Below are 26,562 nucleotides of genomic sequence, written 5' to 3'. Positions count from 1 at the left end.
ATTTTATGCAGTTTCAGTCAAATGCCAACAAGATTTTAGGAAAAATTGGTTCTAAAATGTATATGAAAGAAGAAAGAGGCGTAAATAACCAAGACTCTTATGAAAAAAAGAAGACTGAAAAACTAATTCTATTTAGAATTAATATAAAGTTTTGGGGTTAAACCCATGTAGAATTAGGAATGGCACAGATACATGAGACAATTTAAAAGATAAAGAGCCATTTGGGGCAGGAACAGACACATTGACCAATGAAAAGAGTCGAGATCCGAGAAACAGACTTAAGTCCCTTGAATTTTCATGTATAACAGAAAGAGATTTTTGGATGTGTGGAAAAATATGAAATAAATGGCGCTAGGACAGTGGCTATTTATACACAGAGAAAAAAGGAGAACTGAAACTACACCTAATACTCTACACAAAATTCAAATCCAGAAGGTTGAAAAATTTAAATGCCAAAGTCAAAGCTATAACACTTCACAAAACAATTAAGGAGACAATCTCATGTTGCACGGACAGGAAAGCATTTCTTAAACTGACAAAATAATAATCAAAAGCTATAATTGAAAAGAGACACAAACTTGACTACATTCAACAAATTTCAGTTTGTAAAAAAATGTCATAAAGAGAAAAAAAACAAGTTATAAATAAAATATATTTGCAACATGTAACTCACCATGACTCAGTCTCTAGAATAAATTAAAAACTCTTACAAATGTATATAAAAAAGAAAAAAAAAAGTGAAAATACCTGAAGACTTTGTAAAAGAGGTTAAAAAAAGTCATATGGAAAGATGTTCAATCTCATTAAGCATCAGAAAATGAGATACAGATATCGTTTTGTACTTATCAGATTGGCAGAACTTAAAAATCTAGAAATATTAGCTGAGGTTCCCAAACCAGCTATAAATGTAAGCATAGGGGCAAATTGCATATAGTGGGTTTTCAATAGGAAATGCTGACAATGTACTGGGAGACTCTAAAACTTGCTTCAAGACTGGCAAATGTTTTCACTTACTTTGAGAATATAACAACTAGATCAAATCTAATGCTGGTGAAGAGTTTTCTTTGGAAAAATCAGGGGAAAACAGGTTATTATTACTGGTCCCTTGCCTAATAGGTGAGCTTCAAAGAGATCCTGACAATGCTTTGAAATGATCCTTACAGTTGGAAGATATGGAGAAGGGGTGTCTGACCCATTTCTGGGAAAGTTAAATTGGATTGTGGACTAGGTTCTCACTCAGCTGGGGTGTCTAGTGTACAGAAGACAGGCAGCATCAGCAGGGGCTGCAGTAATGGGATCAATCCACATTTCCTAAATTAGATGGACCCCACATTTCCTAAATTAGAGGAGGCTGGCATGGAATTCCTTGGTGGTACTGGACTTTCTGAGAATAAGACAGAACTATAGGCACCCAGCAGAATACAGATACTCTTCCTCATCTCCTGTGAAGGGGTTCACCTGAAAATCTCCAAGGAGCCCTGGAAAGCACCAAGAAAAAGGAGGCAACCTCTGCCCTCTGCAGGCTACCTGAGGCACCTGTCTAAACATATTCAGGTAGGGAAGAAAAAAGATCAAATGTCGTCAGTTTTGAAGTTTTGACTATTAAGAGGGACTGACTATTCCAATTTCTGAGATGAAAATGTTTTATGACCAAAAATGGCTGGAAGATATTTTATTCTTTTGAGTGTGATGATCTCTCCAGGTGTTTGAAAACGGTGGCCGGAGAGGATAATAAAGTTGTATGCTTGGTCAACATTCTGACTCTATATTGTTTCACAGAGGGTAAAACTATAAAGAAAAACCAGAGAATAATACCATAAAAATTGGGGAGATCATTTATGGTGCGCAGTAGAGTGAGCAGGATAGAATTCAGGAGGCGGCACACCGGGGCTGCGGATGTGCTGACAACATTCTGCCACCCAAGGTGTTGGGTGCAGTGGTCAATGTATTGTAAGCTCTGATTCCCTGATCATTTTTGCAAGTATTCAATAGTTAGTATAAAACAACACTCAAGCTCTCGCGGTTCCAGTGGGGAGAGGAGGAAGCAGGGAGCGGGGAGGCGGGGTGGGGGGGACCTGCCGCGGCTGCTGCCACCGCCTCTGCTTGTGGCGTGGGAAAGGAGGTGTGAGTCCTGGGCGCGAGCCGGCGGCGGCGCCGCTGCGGGAGGGTAGGCAGTGGGAAGGCGATGGAGGATTTAGACAAACTCAACATCGACAGCATCATCCAACAGCTGCTGGAAGTGAAAGGGTCCAAGCCTGGTAAATTCGTCCAGCTTCAGGAGAATGAAGTCAGAGGACTGTGTTTAAAATCTCGTGAAATCTTTCTCAATCAGCCTATCCCACTAGAACTTGAGGCACCACTCAAAATATGTGGTGACATCCATGGGCAATACTACGATTTGCTGCGACTTTTTGAGTAAGGTGGTTTCCCGCCAGAAAGCAACTACCTGTTTCTTGGGGACTATGTGGACAGGGGAAAGCAGTCATTGGAGACGATCTGCCTCTTACTGGCCTACAAAATCAAATATCCTGAGAATTCTTTTCTTCTCAGAGGGAACCATGAATGTGCCAACATCAACAGAATTTATGGATTTCATGATGAATGTAAAAGAAGATACAACATTAAACTATGGAAAACTTTCACAGACTGTTTTAACTGTTTACCGATAGCAGCCATCGTGGATGAGAAGATATTCTGCTGTCATGGAGGTTTATCACCAGATCTTCAATCTATGGAGCAGATCCGGCGAATTATGCGACCAACTGATGTACCAGATCAAGGTCTTCTTTGTGATCTTTTGTGGTCTGACCCCAATAAAGATGTCTTAGGCTGGGGTGAAAATGACAGAGGAGTGTCCTTCATATTTGGTGCAGAAGTGGTTGCAAAATGTCTCCATAAGCATGATTTGGATCTTACATGTAGAGCCCATCAGGTGGTTGAAGATGGATACGAATTTTTTGCAAAGAGGTAGTTGGTCACTCTGTTTTCGGCGCCCAATTATTGTGGAGAGTTTGACAGTGTAGGTGCCATGATGAGTGTGGATGAAACACTAATGTGTTCTTTTCAGATTTTAAAGGCTGCAGAGAAAAAGAAGCCAAATACCACGAGACCTGTAACGCCTCCAAGAGGTAGGATCACAAAGCAAGCAAAGAAATAGATGTCATTTTGACACTGCCTAGTTGGGACTTGTAACAGAGTATATAACCTTCATTTTTAAGACTGTAATATGTACTGGACAGCTTGCTCAGATAGATCTGTGTTTGTGGGGGCCCTTCCTTCCGTTTTTGATTTAGTGAATGGCATTTGCTGGTTATAACAGCTAATGAAAGACTCTTCACTCCAAAAAGAAAAATGTTTTGTTTTTTAATTCTCTCTTCCTTTTGCAAACAATTTTAATGATGGTGTTAAACCTGTACACCCCAGGACAGTTTATTCTGTCTAAGGAGTAAGTGTACAGTTGATCTTTTTAAATTCAGTACAACCCATAATCATGTAAATGCTCATTTTCTTTAGGACATAAAGAGAGCCCTAGGGTGCTCGAATCTGTACATGTTCTTGTCATAAAATGCATACTGTTGATACAAACCACTGTGAACATTTTTTATTTGATAATTTTGTTTCAAAGGGATTGCTTTTTCCTGTCATTGTCTTGTTATGTACAAATTAGTTTTTATAGCTATTAACATTAGGAGTAACTTTCAACCTTGCCAGCATCACTGGTATGATGTATATTTAATTAAAGCACACTTTTCCCCTACCGTATACTTAAAATGACGATTAAAGCCATTCTTTTAAATATTTGTGACTCTTTCCTAAAGCCAAAGTTGCTGTTGAATTACTTTTTGGCACACCCCTAAGTACAAGATGGTATGGTTGTGTACACATGCTGCCTTCTCGGAGATTCAAAAACAGGTTTTTGATTTTGAATAGCAATTAGTGATACAGGGCTGTTTAAGCTACTCATGATTAAAAGTAATAACATTTTGTACAATTACCAAATAGTCTATTCATTAAGTAATCTTTTTACAGTTGCATCAGGCCTGAATCTGTCCATTCAGAAAGCTTCAAATTATAGAAACAATACTGTTCTATACGAGTGACCGATTATGCTTTCTTTGGCCTATATTCTTTATTCTGCGGTGAAGTTGAGGCTTATAAGTTAAAACAAAGGAACTAACTTACTGTCCACCAGTTTATACAGAACTCAGAGTATCTATGACTTTTTTTAAACTAAGATCTGTTAAAAAAGAAATCTGTTTCAGCAGATGACCATGTACAATACCATGTGGTGAAAATGAATTCAGTTTATTAAATGATGAACTTGTTAAAACACCCCCCCACACACACACACACACAACGCTTAAAGGGAAATCATAAAAAGCTAAAAAATGGTGTATGTGCCTATTTGACCAAGAAATCCTTTTAATTTCCCCCCCTCCATTCTCCCGTGTCTTGATCTAAAATATACTTTTTATGTCATTAGCTGTACCAGTTCTTGCTGCTTTTAGACTTTTGAAAAAGGAAAGGAAGGAATTTTTTTCTCTTCAGGCCATTTCTGCTCCAGGCAATGAGCACATACCTGCTGACTTTTCTTGAAAGGGGAACAGGGCTGTGGTTGGGGAAGACAGTATCTATGGGGAGGCTGAAAACTTCAGCAAAATTTAAAAAATATCCATAATTTTGATAGTGATGGCCTCCAGATGGGCAAATTAATGATGACTGTTTTTTTTTTTTTTTTTTTAAATGATGTCATGTTGGTTCAATGCCTTTATTTTTCTTTTTTGAGACAGGGTCTTCCTCCATTGCCTAGGTTGGAATACAGTGGTGCAATCTCAGCTCACTGAAATGTCTACCTTCCAGCTCAAGTAGTCATCCCATCTCACCCTCCGAAGTAGCAGGGACTACAGTCACACACCACTACGAACCCTTAATTTTTGTTTTTTTGTTTTTTTTTTTTGGTAGAGATGGAACTTACCATATTGTTGAGGCTAGTTTTGAATGCCTGGACTCAAGTGATCCACCTGACCTGGCTTCCCAAATTGCTGGGATTAAAGGTGTGAGACACTGCTCCTGCCGGTTCCATGCCTTTTATAATAAAAATGAACTCCTTATGTAAAAATAAATAAATAAATAAATAAATAAACAAATAAATAGCTTTTGTTTTGGATGTAGCAAATGTAAATTCAGACTGTCCAGAGTCAAGAGCTACGCCTCATATTTTTTTTAATTTATTTATTATTATTATACTTTAAGTTGTAGGTTACATGTGCATAACGTGCAGGTTTGTTACATATGTATACTTGTGCCATGTTGCTGTGCTGCACCCATCAACTCGTCATTTACATCAGGTATAACTCCCAATGCAATCCCTCCCCGCTTCCCCCTCCCCATCATGGGCCCCGGTGTGTGATGTTCCCCTTCCTGAGTCTGAGTGATCTCATTGTTCAGTTCCCACCTATGAGTGAGAACATGCAGTGTTTGGTTTTCTGTTCTTGTGATAGTTTGCTAAGAATGATGGATTCCAGCTGCATCCAAGTCCCTACAAAGGACTCAAACTCATCCTTTTTTATGGCTGCATAGTATTCCATGGTGTATATGTGCCACATTTTCTTAATCCAATCTGTCACTGATGGACATTTGGGTTGATTCCAAGTCTTTGCTATTGTGACTAGTGCTGCAATAAACATACGTGTGCATGTATCTTTATAGCAGCATAATTTATAATCCTTTGGGTATATACCCAGTAATGGGATGGCTGGGTCATATGGTACATCTAGTTCTAGATCCTTGAGGAATCGCCATACTGTTTTCCATAATGGTTGAACTAGTTTACAATCCCACCAACAGTGTAAAAGTGTTCCTATTTCTCCACATCCTCTCCAGCACCTGTTGTTTCCTGACTTTTTAATGATTGCCATTCTAACTGGTGTGAGATGGTATCTCATTGTGGTTTTGATTTGCATTTCTCTGATGGCCAGTGATGATGAGCATTTTTTCATGTGTCTGTTGGCTGTATGAATGTCTTCTTTTGAGAAATGTCTGTTCATATCCTTTGCCCACTTTTTGATGGGGTTGTTTGTTTTTTTCTTGTAAATTTGTTTGAGTTCTTTGTAAGTTCTGGATATTAGCCCTTTGTCAGATGAGTAGATTGCAAAAATTTTCTCCCATTCTATAGGTTGCCTGTTCACTCTGATGGTAGTTTCTTTTGCTGTGCAGAAGCTCTTTAGTTTAATGAGATCTCATTTGTCAATTTTGACTTTTACTGCCGTTGCTTTTGGTGTTTTAGACATGAAGTCTTTGCCCATGCCTATGTCCTGAATGGTACTACCTAGGTTTTCCTCTAGGAATTTTATGGTATTAGGTCTAACATTTAAGTCTCTAATCCATCTTGAATTAATTTTCATATAAGGAGTAAGGAAAGGATCCAGTTTCAGCTTTCTACTTAGGGCTAGCCAATTTTCCCAGCACCCTTTATTAAATAGGGAATCCTTTCCCCATTTCTTGTTTCTCTCAGGTTTGTCAAAGATCAGATGGCTGTAGATGTGTGGTATTATTTCTGAGGACTCTGTTCTGTTTCATTGGTCTATATCTCTGTTTTGGTACCAGTACCATGCTGTTTTGGTTACTGTAGCCTTGTAGTATAGTTTGAAGTCAGGTAGCGTGATGTCTCAAGCTTTGTTCTTTTGACTTAAGATTGTCTTGGAGATGCGGGCTCTTTTTTGGTTCCATATGAACTTTAAAGCAGTTTTTTCCAATTCTGTGAAGAAACTCATTGGTAGCTTGATGGGGATGGCATTGAATCTATAAATTACCTTGGGCAGTATGGCCATTTTCACGATATTGATTATTCCTATCCATGAGCATGGTATGTTCTTCCATTTGTTTCTGTCCTCTTTTATTTCACTGAGCAGTGGTTTGTAGTTCTCCTTGAAGAGGTCCTTTACATCCCTTGTCAGTTGGATTCTTAGGTATTTGATTCTCTTTGAAGCAATTGTGAATGGAAGTTCATTCTTGATTTGGCTCTCTGTTTGTCTGTTACTGGTGTATAAGAATGCTTGTGATTTTTGCACATTAATTTTGTATCCTGAGACTTTGCTGAAGTTGCTTATCAGCTTAAGGAGATTTTGGGCTGAGACAATGGGGTTTTCTAAATATACAATCATGTCATCTGCAAACGGGGACAATTTGACTTCTTCTTTTCCTAACGGAATACCCTTGATTTCTTTCTCTTGCCTGATTGCCCTAGCCAGAACTTCCAACACTATGTTGAATAAGAGTGGTGAGAGAGGGCATCCCTGTCTTGTGCCAGTTTTCAAAGGGAATTTTTCCCGTTTTTGCCCATTCAGTATGATATTGGCTGTGGGTTTGTCATAAATAGCTCTTATGATTTTGAGGTACGTTCCATCAATACCGAATTTATTGAGCGTTTTTAGCATGAAGGGCTGTTGAATTTTGTCAAAAGCCTTTTCTGCATCAATTGAGATAATCATGTGGTTCTTGTCTTTGATTCTGTTTATATGCTGGATTATGTTTATTGATTTGCAAATGTTGAACGAGCCTTGCATCCCAGGGATGGAGCCCACTTGATCATGCTGGATAAGCTTTTGGATGTGTTGCTGAATCCGGTTTGCCAGTATTTTATTGAAGATTTTTGCATCGATGTTCATCAGGGATATTGGTCTAAAATTCTCTTTTTTTGTGGTGTCTCTGCCAGGCTTTGGTATCAGGATGATGTTGGCCTCATACAATGAGTTAGGGAGGATTCCCTCTTTTGCTATTGATTGGAATACTTTCAGAAGGAATGGTACCAACTCCTCCTTGTACCTCTGGTAGAATTCAGCTGTGAATCCATCTGGTCCTGGACTTTTTTTGGTTGGTAGGCTATTAATTGTTGCCTCAATTTCAGAGTCTGCTATTTGTCTATTCAGGGATTCAACTTCTTCCTGGTTTAGTCTTGGAAGAGTGTAAGTGTCCAGGAAATTATCCATCTCTTCTAGTTTTTCCAGTTTATTTGCGTAGAGGTGTTTATAGTAATCTCTGATGGTAGTTTGTATTTCTGTGGGTTCGGTGGTGATATCCCCTTTATCATTTTTAATTGCGTCGATTTGATTCTTCTTTCTTTTCTTCTTTATTAGTCTGGCTAGTGGTCTGTCAATTTTGTTGATCTTTTCAAAAAACCAACTCCTGGATTCATTGATTTTTTGGAGGGTTTTTTGTGTCTCTATCTCCTTCAGTTCTGCTCTGATCTTAGTTATTTCTTGCCTTCTCTAGCTTTCGAATGTGTTTGCTCTTGCTTCTCTAGTTCTTTTAATTGCGATGTTAGAGTGTCAATTTTAGATCTTTCCTGCTTTCTCTTGTGGGCATTTAGTGCTATAAATTTCCCTCTACACACTGCTTTAAATGTGCCCCAGAGATTCTGCTATGTTCTATCTTTGTTCTCATTGCTTTCAAAGAACATCTTTATTTCTGCCTTCATTTCGTTATGTACCCAGTAGTCATTCAGGAGCAGGTTGTTCAGTTTCCATGTAGTCGAGCGGTTTTGATTGAGTTTCTTAGTCCTGAGTTCTAGTTTGATTGCACTGTGGTCTGAGAGACAGTTTGTTATAATTTCTGTTCTTGTACATTTGCTGAGGAGTGCTTTACTTCCAATTACGTGGTCAATTTTGGAGTAAGCATGATGTGGTGCTGAGAAGAATGTATATTCTGTTGATTTTGGGTGGAGAGTTCTATAGATGTCTATTAGGTCTGCTTGCTGCAGAGATGAGTTCAATTCTTGGATATCCTTGTTAACTTTCTGTCTCGTTGATCTGTCTAATGTTGACAGTGGAGTGTTGAAGTCTCCTATTATTATTGTATGGGAGTCTAAGTCTCTTTGTAAGTCTCTAAGGACTTGCTTTATGAATCTGGGTGCTCCTGTATTGGGTGCATATATATTTAGGATAGTTAGCTCTTCCTGTTGAATTGATCCCTTTACCATTATGTAATGGCCTTCTTTGTCTCTTTTGATCTTTGATGGTTTAAAGTCTGTTTTATCAGAGACTAGTATTGCAACCCCTGCTTTTTTTTGTTCTCCATTTGCTTGGTAAATCTTCCTCCATCCCTTTATTTTGAGCCTATGTATGTCTCTGCGTGTGAGATGGGTCTCCTGAATACAGCAGACTGATGGGTCTTGACTCTTTATCCAGTTTGCCAGTCTGTGTCTTTTAATTGGACCATTTAGTCCATTTACATTTAAGGTTAATATTGTTATGTGTGAACTTGATCCTGCCATTATGATATTAACTGGTTATTTTGCTCGTTAGTTGATGCAGTTTCTTCCTAGCCTCGATGGTCTTTACATTTTGGCATGTTTTTGCAATGGCTGGTACCGGTTGTTCCTTTCCATGTTTAGTCCTTCCTTCAGGGTCTCTTGTAAGGCAGGCCTAGTGGTGACAAAATCTCTAAGCATTTGCTTATCTGTAAAGGATTTTATTTCTCCTTCACTTATGAAACTTAGTTTGGCTGGATATGAAATTCTGGGCTGAAAATTCTTTTCTTTAAGAATGTTGAATATTGGCCCCCACTCTCTTCTGGCTTGTAGAGTTTCTGCTGAGAGATCTGCTGTTAGTCTGATGGGCTTCCCTTTATGGGTAACCTGACCTTTCTCTCTGGCTGCCCTTAACATTTTTTCCTTCATTTCAACTTTGGTGAATCTGGCAATTATGTGTCTTGGAGTTGCTCTTCTCGAGGAGTATCTTTGTGGCGTTCTCTGTATTTTCTGGATTTGAATGTTGGCCTGCCCTACTAGGTTGGGGAAGTCCTCCTGGATGATATCCTGAAGAGTGTTTTCCAACTTGGTTCCATTTTCCCCCTCACTTTCAGGCACCCCAATCAGACGTAGATTTGGTCTTTTTACATAATCCCATACTTCTTGCAGGCTTTGTTCATTTCTTTTTCTTCTTTTTTCTTTTGGTTTCTCTTCTCGCTTCATTTCATTCATTTGATCCTCAATCGCTGATACTCTTTCTTCCAGTTGATCGAGTCGGTTACTGAAGCTTGTGCATTTGTCACGTATTTCTCGTGTCATGGTTTTCATCTCTTTTATTTCGTTTAGGACCTTCTCTGCATTAATTACTCTAGCCATCAATTCTTCCACTTTTTTTTCAAGATTTTTCGTTTCTTTGCGCTGGGTACGTAATTCCTCCTTTAGCTCTGAGAAATTTGATGGACTGAAGCCTTCTTCTCTCATCTCGTCAAAGTCACTCTCCGTCCAGCTTTGATCCGTTGCTGGCGATGAGCTGTGCTCCTTTGCCGGGGGAGATGCGCTCTTATATTTTGAATTTCCAGCTTTTCTGCCCTGCTTTTTCCCCATCTTTGTGGTTTTATCTGCCTCTGGTGTTTGATGATGGTGACGTACTGATGGGGTTTTGGTGTAGGTGTCCTTCCTGTTTGATAGTTTTCCTTCTAACAGTCAGGACCCTCAGCTGTAGGTCTGTTGGAGATTGCTTGAGGTCCACTCCAGACCCTGTTTGCCTGGGTATCAGCAGCAGAGGCTGCAGAAGATAGAATATTTCTGAACAGCGAGTGTACCTGTCTGATTCTTGCTTTGGAAGCTTCCTCTCAGGGGTGTACTCCTCCCTGTGAGGTGTGGGGTGTCAGACTGCCCTTAGTGGGGGATGTCTCCCAGTTAGGCTACTCAGGGGTCAGGGAACCACTTGAGCAGGGAGTCTGTCCCTTCTCAGATCTAAACCTCCATGTTGGGAGATCCACTGCTCTCTTCAAAGCTGTCAGACACAGTCGTTTGCGTCTGCAGAGGTGTCTGCTGCGTTTGTTTAGTTTACTGTGCCCTGTCCCCAGAGGTGGAGTCTACAGAGACAGGCAGGTTTCCTTGAGCTGCTGTGAGCTCCACCCAGTTGGAGCTTCCCAGCAGCTTTGTTTACCTACTTAAGCCTCAGCAATGGCGGGCGCCCCTCCCCCAGCCTCGCTGCTGCCTTGCCGGTAGATCACAGACTGCTGTGCTAGCAATGAGGGAGGCTCCGTGGGTGTGGGACCCTCCCGGCCAGGTGTGGGATATGATCTCCTGGTGTGCCTGATTGCTTAAAGCGCAGTATTGGGGTGGGAGTTACCCGATTTTCCAGGTGTTGTGTGTCTCAGTTCCCCTGGCTAGGAAAAGGGACTCCCTTCTCCCTTGCGCTTCCCAGATGAGGCAATGCCTCGCCCTGCTTCAGCTCACGCTGGTCGGGCTGCAGCAGCTGACCATCACCGGTTGTCCGGCACTCCCCAGTGAGATGAACCCAGTACCTCAGTTGAAAATGCAGAAATCACCGGTCTTCTGTGTCGCTCGCGCTGGGATTTGGAGACTGGAGCTGCTCCTATTCAGCCATCTTGCTCCGCCCCCCCATATTTTTTGTTTTAACACAGGGTAGAGTGCATTGAAGATGTCCTAAAAATAATTCCATATAGTAAGCCAAATTTAAACCCCACTCACAGCCAGATCTGCCAAGTATGAGCCAGCGAAAATTACTGAAAATGGTGGTTGACCAATTCCTTAATAACATGGCTTATAAAGAGACTGATATGAAATAGTTGATCCAACCCGAACACTTTGCTCACTTCCGAAAATTTTCTATACAAACATCTAGTTTACCACAGCATAGAGATCATAATAAAACGTTTGCCTCTTATTTCCATTAAATGACAATTTAGACCTGATGTACTGACATAGATAATTCTCTGGTAAGCAGAAACCTAGTAAAACTTGAAAAATAGTGATTTTATATTTAGATGATACCCAGATCTTCTGCTATGTATGTGGAAAATGGAATCACTGCTAGAAACATTGTTTAAAAATTAGGGTATGAAAGAAGTATTGGGAGGTCAGGAGGTTATTTCTTTAGGAAATAGCTTATCTAGATTCATTCAAAGAGCATGAGGCCAGCTTGAGGTCGTTCTGAAAAATGTCAGCTGCTAAATAAGAAATCATATATGGTCCAATTATGAAAGAATGCAAAACTTTATAAGCACAGGAGACAATTCCAGTATCTTCCCTAAGGTTCTGGCAAAAAGGAAAATAACTTATCAAATTATTCAACACCAATGCTTATTATGTATGTATAAGTCAATCGGTAGATGAAGAGAGGAGGGAAATATGACTTCTACCCCTAGGGAATTCACAGCCTTATGGGGGCCACTAGGAATGTTGGTGTGACCTGCCTAGAGCAGCACTAAGAGTGGACCTGTGCATCAAGGGCTATCAAAACTTAAGTAAACTGACAGCCATTCAGAGAAGGTAGAGCTCCATTCAACAGTTTGTAAGAAGTACTATTTCATGGAGGAGGTCATGATAAACTCAACCTTTAGGAGTTGGTAGAATTTTAAAAACAATGTATGGGAGGAGAAAGGGTCAAAGTGACCAGAGGTACAGGAGTGAGGCAAGGGTTAGACGTTTTAATTTTTTAATGATGATACTGCAAAATATACATATCAAAATTTGCCATCTTATTATTACTATTATATTTTTTTGGTGACAAGGCTCTGTTACCAGGCTGGAGCACAGTAGCTCAATCACGGCTCACTGTAGTGTCCATCTCATGGGCTGAAGTAATCTTTCCACCTCAGCCTCCCAAGTAGCTGGGACCACAAGCATATACTATCACACCTGACCAGTTTATATAGCTGGGAAGGGAGGTAACTACACGCAGGGAAAACAGCAATCAGGGAGGGGTAAGGAAGCAATCATGATAAATGAGGTGTCTGGTGTTGCTGAGACCAGCTTGGTCGGGGAGACCCTAACCCAGCAGCACTGGAGGAATTAAAGACACATACACACACAGAAATATAGAGGTGTAAAGTGGGAAATCAGGGGTCTCACAGCCTTCAGAGCAGACAGCCCCAAACAGAGATTTACCCACACATTTATTAACAGCAAGCCAGTAATTACCATTGTTTCTATAGATATTAAATTAACTAAAATTATCCCTTATGGGAAACAAAGGGATGGGCCGAATTAAACGAATAGGTTGGGCCAGTTATCTGCAGCAGGAGTATGTCCTTAAGGCACAGAGCACTCATGCTATTGTTTGTGGCTTAAGAGTGCCTTTAAGCAGTTTTCAGCCCTGGGCAGGCCAGGTGTTCCTTGCCCTCATTCCCATAAACCCGCAACATTCCAGTGTGGGCATCAGAGTCATTATGAACATGTCACAATGCTGCAAAGATTTTGTTTATGGCCAGGTTTTGGCGCCGGTATGGTCAGATTTGGGGTGGCTTGCTCCCAACATGGTGTCTCATTGTCTGATGATAATGTCGTGAGTTTCAGTCCCTTAGCTGAGGGTCCATTTCCTAAGGAACTCAGATGACTGGCAAGTGTTAAGTTTCAAGTTTTAAGACCAGATGGGTCAATTTCTATGTTTATTCAAAAACCCTGTGAATGCCAGTTATATAGGGAACTTGAGTTGGTTTCCCCCAGTTGTCACAGTCAATATTAAATGATGCAATATAACACCAGTTTGACACACAGTGCATGACACATATACACAGTGATAACACATGTGGTGTGTTGGGACAATATGGCCCAGTGAACTCCCTTTGTCTACTCAGTTATATTCAGCAATGAGGCATCCCTGAAGATGCCACTTTGCCACCTCTCCCCTGATAATTTCACCAGATCCAGCCATATAAGACCTGCAAGTAGGAGGAGCTTAGCTTAAATCATTTCTCATGTTCCTTTTGCAGGCAAATCATCTGGCACCAAAACAGGAACAGAAGTCCAAGTCCTGCAGCCAGCTCCAAAACTGATGGCACAGACAGACTTCAGGATTAGTCCTTTATCTCTATCCTCTATATAATGAAGGTCATCATGCTGCTGCTGCCTGATGTAAAAAGATTCTGGGGATTTTCATTACTAATTAATGATAATCTTATTCTTTGAAACCCCAAGAAAACCATATAAATTCCAATGTCTAATAGGTACACAAGGGCTCTATGATGGATAATGAAGTTTCAAAGGATGCTAACTCAAAAAAATTTTTTGTAATGTATTCTCTTGTCCATATAATCATAAGGTCACAGAATCACCTCTAAGTCAGGTGTTTCTTATCTTAGTTGATATTGCCTTAGTGTTGGCACAACTTAAACTTAGTTCAACTAGTATTTGCATGAATGTTGCACAGCATGGAAACGCCCAGCAACAGGTGTTGCTCCTCTGTGGTCAACACCAGGGTGGCTACGGTAGGGCACATTCTTTCTGTACAGTTCAAGTCACTGGCATTCAAAGAAACATGTTTCAATCTCTGATTTTTTTCATTGGACATAGGAAAATGCTTCCCTAACTGCTTTACTTTAAGGGTGTCTCCTGCAAATTCTGTGCCAGAGTAACTAATGGGGACATAAATGTATACATCATTCGAATAGTATTCTCTCTTCACCATAACCCATGCTTTAAAATGAAATAAACCAAACCCATACCTTAAGATGACAATCAAGAAATACACTCTGCCTAAGGAAGTCGTGCGTTCAAAGGTTTTTGTTCAAATAATCTGACATTGTGGTCATGACATGTTGATAATAGCATTTGGGGCAGGAAGTATAAACAATTTAAAAGGAATAACACTACTTGAATATTTGTTGGAAGGTTTACAATGTAGTCAAACACCAGTTAGGAAAAAAAAAAATTACTTAACTACCTATATTTCCTAATGTGTGGTTTCATAGAACTGTTGAGATAAAAGTAGACACTGAAATAGGAGTACTTAAAAATAATAAGATGAATATTTTTATAAAGTCATGTCTGATCTAATTAAGGGAGATGTAATCTCTATCACGTATGAAATAAACACTTCTAAAAATGAAATATCAAAGACAAAACTTGGAATGGTCAACAAATATCTACTACAGACAGAAATGAAAATGTTATGTAAATGTTGGGCATCAAATTGTCTCTGAAGTTGCCTTCCAGAAAGCTTTCTTTAGTTGATATATTTTTACTGTGATTCAAAGGAATACAGGGTTATGATCATAAGTCATGACGGACATTAGACAATTTTAAGGATTTTAAGAAAGTAGTGAAACAGTGAAGGGCAGGTAGATACTTATGATGGCAAAAATGGTTTCTGATTCAAAAGAAAAGCAAAGATAGTTTGAAGAAAACATGTAAAAACGGTTTCTGATTCAAAAGAAAAGCTAAGGTAATTTGAAGAAAACTTGTGTCATCCACCAGTTAATCTGGGATACAATGAAGGTGGTGTTAACAGTGCTCAGAAAAGACTAATTTTGTGGCCATACAGAAAGAATGGAAAGACTGAATAAAACAGGTTATGAGGAATATGAATTAATCTGGCAAGGGCCTTTAAGATGGACAAATGTGAGGATATAATGCATTGGTTTTTTAATGTGTGTGAGTAATATCATTGGTATGGTGATGTTACCTACTTTTAGAGTGGAACTAGACATGAGAGAGCTGCATCTGCTTTGAAATTTATTTGGTTGTGATGCTGAAAAAATATTGCATGTTGTCTTTGCTATCCACACCCCACAGTGACTACAAAAAGGAGAGGTAAACATTCATGCAAGTCAAGACAGTGTTATAGCCACAATTCATCCCAGCAATCTTTCCTAGAACAGTCATTTAAGAAATATTTGAGAATGCACTGGCATTTTCAGAGCAATCAGAAAACACCTCAAATTGCTCACATCTAGTGTAGGAGAAGGCCAATCCATCCCTGTTTTATGAGGCATCACTTCAACGTTCTGAGCAGTCATTCCACCCAAATCTTCTGTCCCTACAACCCAACACTCTATGTCTTCATCCACTCTTCACGGAGCTTGATTTCCAAGACTCTCTACCATCTTGGCCACACACCATGTTACACATTCACTACGGACACTGCACCACTGTGGACGCTGCACCACTGTGGATGCTGCACCAAGAGTTCTGAATCCAAGGGCAGATTGTTATGAACAGCCCCTTTACAAGTCTTAAACTTGACATGCCAGTCTGTCACAGATGTCCAGAGCCTCTTATGGGAGACACAGTTTCTGATTTATGTGATTCAATGTTCATAAATCGTCAACCAAAAGATGTCCACAGAAAAAAAAGAGCAAAGTCATTGCCAGAGTGTTTCTTGAACTTGGCAATCCACCAGAACTGCCTGGGGGGCTTTAAAAGATACCCCTGCTGAATCACATCCACTAAGATTCTGATGTAATGCTATGGGGTAAGATACGGACATCAGGATGTTTGTTTTGATATCTCCCCAGATTCATGTAATGTGCAACGAAGCTTGAAGCCCAGTGCCCCCCTCAATGCCAAGCCTGGCCTTCCTGGCATCCCCCCATGAGCACAGAATGATGGCTGTTTACTCCAGTGCCTTCCTTTATTTAATACAGCACAGGACAGTACAAGAGGGTGAACACTATTATGACAAAGAACCTGGAGTCGAATCTGATTCAATGTCCTCAACTAAACCAGTGCCAAGCCTTGGTCATTCAACTATCAGTTACTACTTTCAACCGAGGTTCTAAAGGCTCTTCAATAGAAACATCTTGGGTTGATAATAATCAGGGCAAATGTGCCATTTGGATTTGGTTGCTACCATGATTATTAATTAACGTAATTGCAGGGAAATCAAGTACATTTCTCCCTTGTTTGTAAGAACCCGTGAGAGATAAGGCCATCTGGAGACACTGAGGATGTTCTAATCACAGTGAGATGAACTGTCTAGTTCTCTTGCATTATCTTTATTCCCTCCAGTTTTGTTGCTTATAAAACAACAGAATGCATGGAAAGAAGACTTTCCATGAAATAATGGGCACCAGTTAGGAAGCAGCCCATTTGATTCCGGATTTTGTTTAGTGATTTAAGATAGTAATGGAGGATGCAGAATGACAAACAGCATTTGTACACTGTGTCTGGTAAGGGAAAATACACAACAGTGTACTGTAAGCTGTCATTTCCTTCCTTCTCTCTTCCCTTCCTTCCTCCCTCCTTTTCGTCTCTCCCTCCCTCCCTCCTTCTTTCATGAAAGCATACCTCCACTGCCATTCTTTCTCCAGTAACATAGCCATCTACTCATGCACATCACCATGCTCATGCCATCACCAGAGAACTTTGTAACAGCTTGAAGACAGGGGAATGCCTGAAGAAGGGATGTGTGGGGGCAGGCAGCACCTTTGCAAGTGCCTTGTGGCATTTGTACATTGCTTTCCTACCTTGGATTATATCTGTGGCTTTCCTCATCTGAGTATGTTCACTTTAACCTCCTCTAGAGTAATTTATTGGATCCTTTAAGGGTTTAATAATTAACACAATTCAAAAGAAAGTGAGTAGTTCCCTACCTTCTGGAAACAGCATCCAAAGAAAAGACTTGATTGCTTTGTCTGATTTCTGAACCTGTGCTTATATCAAGGTTAGCATTTGCACTAGCCTTAAGGTATTTTCATTGAGATTATTTGTTTTGAAATGAATACTACATCAAGGAACTGTACCAGTTAGAGAATAGAAGCATGGGTGTATGATTTGTGTATATAAATATGCACATGAAAGCATTTATTTCAGAGAGTTGTACAATATAACACCATTAGAGTAAAAATTGAGTGATTACCTTCTACTTCTTACCCTACTTCTAATGTCTCCTGTGTCCCTCTGGGCAAAACCTTTTAAGCCTTTTATCTTGGTTTCCTTTGTGAGAAAATTGGGATAACAGATACCCCTGAGCCATTCTGGAGACATGTTTCGATGTCATTATAGGAGAAAAAAGCTGTGAGCTTCTGGTACTTAGGTGCTACATATTATTAGCAAGTTCCACAGATTTTATCTTTGGAAACTAACAAGGATTTCTCTTCTAAAGCCTCATCTCTTTAGCCCTGGACACATATTCCTGATAGCTCTCTCTTTACAGAGATCCCCTTGGCTCCAAAAGAATAGAGACAGTTCTTTGCTGGGAGACTCATTATCGCACACTCAGATGACAGGTATTCATTCTGCTGAGCAGAGTGACTGGTAGAGCAGCTGCAGATCCCAGCAAGACAATGTAGGTAATAGGTCTAAATGAAATAAAAATTTGAAAAGTTGAATGATTTTTTGGTATCTTAATGCACTTTGCAGAAAATCAGCTGCTGTAAAAAGCAAAAGAAAACAAAAATTCATTGTTTAGAGTTCAGGTCATGTGTTTTTCACTTCTGCAATGGTGAAGTGGTTGATTTCCTTGGGACATAATGGGAATGTGGTCTTTTCCTTTGAAATTGTATTTATTGATAAACACAAAAATGCTAATGAATGCTAACTTGCTGTTTCTCCACGGCCTTCCATCCTCCCTCCCTTTCCAAGAAGGGTGTTGTGTCTGTCAGATACCTTCAAACCAGGGAGACTCATCTTGAGTGAGGGCTAGGAAAATGGGCCTGGAACATACTGGGCTGCATTCTCAGAAAATTAGGTATCCTAGCCTCTGGATGGTTAAGGAAATAGATTCATAATATTTACTAACCAGACTGAGACTCAGAAATGTCCTGATTTCCCAATATCTTGAGAACAGAAGCATTCCTAATTTTGTTTTAAAGATAATAACATTAACTTTTGCAAAATACAGTAATTAAGAAAATTAATCCTTTATCAGAAACCCTTGTAGCAGAGCACATCTCCCTAAGATCTTTTTTAATTCTCTATATAAACAAGCACTGTACCTAGGAATGGGCATGTTCCTCCTTTTACTTTCTGGAATGCCTTACTCTATCTACGGTGTCACTGTACTTTCATCACTTTACTCTCTTAATAAACTTGCTTTCACTTTGCACTGTGGACTTGCCCCAAATTCTTTCTTGTGCAAGATCCAAGAACCTTCTCTTGGGGTCTAGATTGGGACCCCTTTCCTGAAAAATATTAACCTAGTCAATTTAGGAGGCAGCTGTTATGTTTATCAGGGTGAAGAAAATAAAACTATTTTACTTCTAAATATATTTCTTTGATACAGTTTCAGACCGATGTTCAGAGAGCCAGCACACAGTAGGAGCCCTGCAAAGCTGTCATGCATAGGATGATTTGCATCTGGGGATAAATTCTGCATGAATGCAGCCAGGCTTTCTCGGAGACCCTCCTTCCTCGTTCTACTGTAGGAAAGATGGGACAGAGAGTCTGACACCTTTAAAGGTCTGAAAGAAACATTCGCCATCTATTCTCTCTGAGGCCTGCTACTAAGGAGGTTTCATCTATATGATAAGACCACCTCTGCTAGCTTGGCCTCCTCTTCTCCTCCTCCCATAATCTATGTTGCCATGATGCAAGCCTCCATTCTTTATTCAACCTCAAGATGGTATGAAAGCTTCTGCACTCCACTGGGAGCATGGGGTTGGGTAATCACACTATCAATGACACTACGATGCTCCCTGTGTCCATATTAGTATGTTTGTTTTACTTTTCTCCAATTAATTTTGCCTTTTATGAGTTGATTTTTCAGCAAAACTTCAGAGCAAAAAGGGAATGTTTTCCCTTGGCCTCTGCAAGGATAATAAATTCAGATGTAACATGAAAAATTTCAGAAAGACTGGGATAATTTATATTTTTAAATATTCAGAAATTTGTCTTAGGGAAAAAAAGGAATAGTATTGGAGGCAGGATGCAGGAAGAATGAGAAACAGAGATTGGGAAAAATGAGGTTGAAGGAGGGTTTGTACACATCTGACGTGCTGGAGATAGTGAGGAGATCAATTGGAGGAATATGAGCTTAGGCAGTTCTAGTGTGTGTCTATTTGAGACACTGGTGAAATAATGGAATTTTTTTTTTAGAGCTTCTCTGGATATAGGATAAGGTTTCCATTTGAATGGGATGTTGCCATGCTGAGCCAGAAAATAAGGCTTTCCTTAAAGGAAACTCATAGATAATCAGCCTTTTGAAAAACTTACCAATCAGTAACCTTGCTAAGTCCGCACTCAACTGTTTAGGTTGGTGAACAGGTAAATGAAGTTTTGCCATTACTTTTTTTTTTTTAAATTTAATGATTTTTAGTAAATTTACCAATCTGTGTGGTTATCAACACAATCCAGTTTTAGAACATTTCCATCACTCCAGTAAGATGCGTTATGCGAACTTACAGTTAATCCTTGTTCCCATTCCCAGTCTCAGAAAATCACTATTGTCCGTTGTCTTTAGAAGTTTGTATTTTCCAAACATTTCAAAAATAGAATCATGTAACATGTGGGTTTGTGTGTGTGGCTTCTTTAGTTCAACACAGTGTTTTTATTATTATTATTATTATTATTATTATTATTATTATACTTTAAGTTCTAGAGTACATGTGCACAATGGGCAAGTTTGTTACGTAGGTATACATGTGTCACGCTGGTATGCTGCACTCATTAACTCGTCATTTACATTAGGTATTTCTCCTAATGCTATCCCTCCCTCAGCCCCCCACCCCATGACAGGCCCCAGTGTGTGATGAGCCCGGGCCTGTGTCCAAGTGTTCTCATTGTTCAATTACCACCTATGAATGAGAACATGCGGTGTTTGGTTTTCTATCCTTGTGATAGTTTACTTAGAATGATGGTTTCCACCTACATCCATATCCCTGCAAAGGACATGAACTCATCCTTTTTTGTGGCTGCATAGTATTCCATGGGGTACATGCGCCACCGTTGCTTAATCCAGTCAAAACTTGAGGGACATTTCGGTTGGTTCCAAGTCTTTGCACATGTGTGCATGTGTCTTTATAGCAGCATGATTTATAATCCTGTGGGTATATACCTAGTAATGGAATCGCTGGATGAAACAGTATTTCTAGTTCTAGATCCTTAAGGAATCGCCACACTGTCTCTCACAATGTGAACTAGTGTACACTCCCACCAACAGTGTAAAACTGTTCCTATTTCTCTGTTGTGTGGTGACTGTTTAATGATAGCTATTCTAACTGGTATGATGCGGTACCTCATTGTGGTTTTGATTTGCATCTGTCTGATGACCAGTAATGACGAGCATTTTTTTCTTGTGTCTGCTGCAGAAATGTCTTCTTTTGAGAAGTGTCTGTTCACATACTTTGTCCACTTTTTAATGGGTTTTTTTTTTTTTCTAAGTTCTTTGTAGATTCTGGATATTAGCTCTTTGTCAGATAGGTAGATTGCAAAAATTTTCTCCCCTTCTGTAGGTTGCCTGTTCACTATGACGGTCATTTCTTCTGTTGTGCAGAAGCTAGTTTAATTAGATCCCATTTGCCAATTCTGGCTTTTGTTCTCATTGCTTTTGATGTTTTTGTCATGAAATACTAAGCCTTGCCTAAGTCCTGAATGGTATTGCCTAGGTTTTCTTCTAAGGCTGTTATGGTTTTAGATCAAACATTTAAGTCTTTAATCCATCTTGAATTAATTTCTGTATAAGGTGTAGGGAAGGGATCCAGTTTCAGCTTTCTACATATAGCTAGCCAGTTTTCCCAGCGCCATTTGTTATATAGGAAATCATTTCCCCATTTCTTGTGTTTGTCAGGTTTCTCAAAAATCAGATGGCTGTACATGTGTGGAGCTATTTCTGAGGCCGCTGATCTGTTCCACTGGTCTATATATCTGTTTTGGTACCAGTATCATGCTGTTTTGGTTACTGGAGCCTTGCATTATAGCTTGACATCAGCTAGCATGATGTTTCCAGCTTTGTTCTTTTTGCTTAGGATTCTCGTGGCAAGCAGGCTCTATTTTGGTTCCATATGAACTTTAAAGTCATTTTTTACAATTGGTAGCCTGATGGGGATGGCATTGAATCTATAAATTACCTTGGGCAGTATGGACGTTTTCACAGTATTGATTCTTCCTAACCATGATCACGGAATGTTCTTCCATTTGTTTGTGTCCTCTTTTATTTTGTTGAGCAGTGGTTTGTAGTTCTTCCTGAACAGGTCCTTCACATCCCTTCTAAGCTGGGTTCCTAGGTATTTTATTTTCTTTGCAGCAATTACGAATGAGAGTTCACTCATGATTTGGCTGTTTGTCTGTTATTGGTGTATAGGAATGCTTGTGATTTTTGCACACTGACTTTGTATCCTGAGACATTGCTGAAGTTGGTTATCAGTTTAAGGAGATTTAAGGCTTAGATGATGGACTTTTCTAAATATATAATCATGTCATCTGCAAAAAGGAAAAGTTTGACTTTCTCTTTTCCTAATCGAATACACTTTCTTTCTCTTGCCTGACTGTCCTGGATAGAACTTCCAACACTATGTTGAACAGGAGTAGTGAGAGGGCATCCCTGTCTTGTGCTGGTTTTCAAAGGGAAGGCTTCCAGTATTTTGCGCATTCAGTATGTTATTGGCTGTGGGGTCTGTCATAAATAGCTCTTAGTATTTTGAGATATGTTCCATCAGTACCTAGTTTACTGAGAGTTTTTAGCATGAAGGGCTGTTGAATTTTGTCAAAGGCCTTTTCTGCATGTATTGAGATAATCATGCAGTTTTGGGCACTGGTTGTGTCTATGTGATAGATTATGTTTACAGATTTGAATATGTTGAACCAGGCTTGCATCCAGGGATGAAGTCGACTTGATCTCGGTGGATAAGCTTTTTGATGTGCTGCTGAATTTGGTTTGCCAGTATTTTACTGAGGATTTTCACATCGATGCTTATCAGGGATATTGGTCTAAAATGCTTTTTTTGTTGTGTTTCTGCCAGACTTTGGTATGAGGATGATGCGGGCCTCATAAAATGAGTTAGGGAAGATTCCCTCTTTTTCTATTGATTGGACTTGTTTCGGAAGGAATGGTACCAACTCCTCTTTATACCTCTGGTAGAATTCAGCTGTGAATCTGTATGGTCCTGGACTTTTTTTGGTTAGAGGTTATTAATTGTTGCCTCAATTTCAGAACCTGATATTGGTCTATTCAGAGACTCAACTTCTTCCTGGTTTAGTCTTGTAAGGATTCACGTATCCAGGAATGTATCCATTTCTTCTAGGTTTCTAGTTTATTTGCACAGAGGTGTTTATAGTATTCTCTGATGGTAGTGTGTATTTCTGTGCGATCAGTGGTGATATCCCCTGTATCATTTTTATTGTGTCTATTTGATTCTTCTCTCTTTTCTTCTTTGTTAGTCTTGCTAGCAGTGTATCAATTTTGTTGATCTTTTCAAAAAACCAGCTCCTGGATTCATTGATTGTTTTTGAAGGGTTTTTTTTTTTTTCTTTTATTTGGTCTCTATCTCCTTCAGTTCTGCTTTGATCTTGGTTTACTGCTTGCGCTAGCTTTTGAATGTGTTTGCTCTTGTTTCTCTATCTTTTAATTGTAATGTTAGGTTGTTTATATCAGATCTTTCCTGCTTTCTCTTGTAGGCATTTGGCACTACAAAGTTCCCTCTACATACTGCTTCAAATGTGTCCAAGAGATTCTGGTACATTCTTTGTTCTCACTGGTTTCAAAGAAAATCTTATTTCTGACCTCATTTTGTTATTTACCCAGTAGTCATTCAGGAGCAGGTTGATCAGTTTCCATGTAGTTGTGCGATTTTGAGTGAGTTTCTTAATCCTGAGTTCTAATTTGATTGTACTGTGGTCTGAGAGATAGTTTCTTATCATTTCTGTTCTTTTACATTTGCCAAGGAGTGCTTTACTTCCAACTATGTGGTCAATTTTGGAATAAGTGTGATGTGGTGCTGAGAAGAATGTATATTCTGTTGATCTGGGGTGGAGAGTACTGTAGATGTCCATTAGGTATGCTTGGTTCAGAGCTGAGTTCAAGTCTTGGATATTCTTGTCAACTTTCTGTCTCGTTCATCTGTCTAATATTGACAGTGGGATATTAAAATCTCCCATTATTATTGTGTGGGAGTCAAAGTCTCTTTGTAGGTCTCTAATGACTTGCTTTATGAATCTGGGTGCTCCTATATTGGGTGCATATATATTTAGAATAGTTAGCTCTTCTTGCTGAATTGATCCCTTTACCATTATGTAATAGCCTTCTTTGTCTCTACTGATCTTTGTTGGTTTAAAGTCTGTTTTATCAGAGACTAGGATTGCAACCCCTGTTTGGTAGATCTTCCTCCACCCCTTTACTTTTAGTCTATGTATGTCTCTGCACATGACATTATGGGTCTCCTGAATACAGCACACTGATGGGTCTTGACTCTTTATCCAAGTTTCCAGTCTGTGTATTTTTACTGGGGCATTCAGCCCATTTACATTTTGTTATGTATGAATTTGATCCTCTCATTATTATGTTATCTCCTTATTTTGCCCATTAGTTGATGCAGTTTCTTCCTAGCATTAATGGTCTTTACAATTGGGCATGTTTTTGCAGTGGCTGGTACCAGTTGTTCCTTTCCATGTTTACTGCTTCCTCCAGGAGCTCTTGTCAGGCAGGCCTGGTGGTAACAAAATCAGCAATTGCTTGTCCATAAAGAATTTTATTTCTCCATCATGAAGCTTAGTTTCACTCGTAATGAAAGTCTGGGTTGAAAATTCTTTCCTTTAAGAAGGTTGAATTTTGGCCCTGATGCTCTTCTGGCTTGTAGAGTTTCTGCTGAGAGATCCGCTGCTAGTCTGATGTGCTTCCCTTTGTAGGTAACCCGACCTTTCATTCTGGCTGCCCTTAACATTTTTTCCTTCATTTCAACCTCGATGAATCTGACAATTACGTGTCTTCAGATTGCTCTTCTCTAGGAATACCGTTGTGATGTTCTCTGTATTTCCTGAATTTGAATGTTGGCCAGACTTGCTAGGTTGGGGAAGTTCTCCTGGGGATAATATACTGAAGAGCGTTTTCCAACTTGGCTCCATTCTCCCCTTCACTTTCAGGTATACTAATCGACATAGATTTGTTCTTTTCACATAGTGCCATATTTTGTGGAGGCTTTGTTCATTTGTTTTTATTGTTTTTTCTCTAAACTTCTCTTTTCATTGTATTTCATTGATTTGACGTTCAATCACTGATACCGTTTATTCCCCTGATCAAATTGGCTATTGAAGCTTGTGCATGCATTGTGTAGTTCTCGTGCCATGGTTTTCAGCTCCATCAGGTCATATAAGGTATTCTCTACACTGTTTATTCTAGTTAGCCATTTGTCTAATAATTTTTCAAGCTTTGTAGCTTCCTTGCAATGGGTTCGAACATCCTCCTTTAGCTTGGAGAAGTTTGTTATTACCGACCTTCTGAAGCCTACTTCTGTCAGTTCGTCTAAGTCATTCTCTATCCTGGTTTGTTTCATTGCTGGTGAGAAGCTGCAATGCTTTGGAGGAGAACAGGCACTGTGGATTTTAGAATTTTCTGCTTTTCTGCTCTGGTTTCTCCCCATCTTTGTGGTTTTATCTACCTTTGGTCTTTGATGTTGGTGACCTACAGATGGGGTTGTGGTGTAGATGTACTTTTTGTTATGTTGACGCTATTCCTGTTTGTTTAGTTTTCCTTCTAACAGGTCTCTCAGCTGCATGTCTGTTGGTGTTTGCTAGAGGTCAACTCCAGACTGTTTGCCTGGGTATCACCAGTAGAGACTGCAGAACAGCAAATATGGCTGTCTGATCCTTCCTCTAGAAGCTTCATCTCAGAGGGGCACCCGGCTATATGAGGTGTCAATCGGCCCCTACTGGGAGGTCTCTCCCAGTTAGGCTACAGTGGTGTCAGGGACTCACTTGAGGAGGCAGTCTGTCTGTTCTCAGAGCTCAAATATTATGTTGGGAGAACGAATGCTTGCTTCAGATCTGACAGACAGGGACGTTTAAGTCTGCAGAAGTTTCTGCTGACTTTTGTTCAGCTATACCCTGCTCCCAGACGTGGAATCTACAGAGGTAACAGGCCTTTCTGAGCTGCGGTGGGCTCTGCCCAGTTCGAGCTTCCCTTCCCACTTTGTTTAACTACTTAAGCCTCAGCAATGGTGGACTCCCCTCCCCCAGTCAGGCTGCTGCCTCATAGTTTGATGTGAGACTGCTGTACTAGCAATGAGCAAAGCTCCGCAGGCATGGGACCTGTTGAGCCAGGTGTAGGATATAATCTCCTGGTGTGCCATTGGCTAAGACCGTTAGAAAAGTGCAGTATTTGGGAGGGAGTGTCCCATTTTTTTAGGTACCATCTGTCACGGCTTCCCTTGGCTATGAAAGGGAAATCCCCCCACCCCTTGCACTTCCCAGGTGAGGCAATGCTCTGTCCTGCTTCAGTTCACCCTCGATGGGCTGCAAACACTGTCCAACAAATCCCAATCAGATGAACCAGGTACCTCAGTTGGAAATGCAGAAGTCACCTGCTTCTGCATCGATCATGCTGGGAGTTGCAGAATAGAGCTATTCCTACTCAGCTATCTTGGAACAGACCCTGCCATTACTTCCAATGGTAAAAACTGCAATTACTTGTGCAAGAACTTACCCTTCAACTGTTTCTTTCCTGAATTGCAAGTATCAGTCCATGAGTCAGAGCTGTCCTCAGCACCTCACATTGGTCCCCTGACTTCCACTGCAGAGAGTTTGGCTGCTCACGCTTATTATTATCACTGATGCCAAAACGTGAAGACTTCTCATGTCTTCAGCACCCAGGAAGCGAGATGCAGGACCAATTAAAATGTTAACAGTTTGTCTGTAATACACACATAACCACATACAGCACCATCTTTATGAAGCCTTAAGATGATATATTCATTTTC

At 40.0% G+C, this 26,562-nt stretch overlaps 1 pseudogene; it reads left to right on the top strand.

Moving 5' to 3' along the window:
- Positions 1–2,170: 2,170 nt before the first annotated feature.
- LOC139360921 (serine/threonine-protein phosphatase PP1-gamma catalytic subunit-like) lies at positions 2,171–4,298 on the top strand (annotated as a pseudogene).
- Positions 4,299–26,562: the final 22,264 nt, after the last annotated feature.

The sequence above is a fragment of the Macaca nemestrina genome, chromosome Y (assembly GCF_043159975.1).
Source record: "Macaca nemestrina isolate mMacNem1 chromosome Y, mMacNem.hap1, whole genome shotgun sequence".
In the NCBI taxonomy this organism is placed as follows: Eukaryota; Metazoa; Chordata; class Mammalia; order Primates; family Cercopithecidae; genus Macaca; species Macaca nemestrina.
The sequence above is the reverse complement of the archived record's forward strand: the minus strand, read 5'-3'. Positions and strand labels throughout refer to the sequence as shown.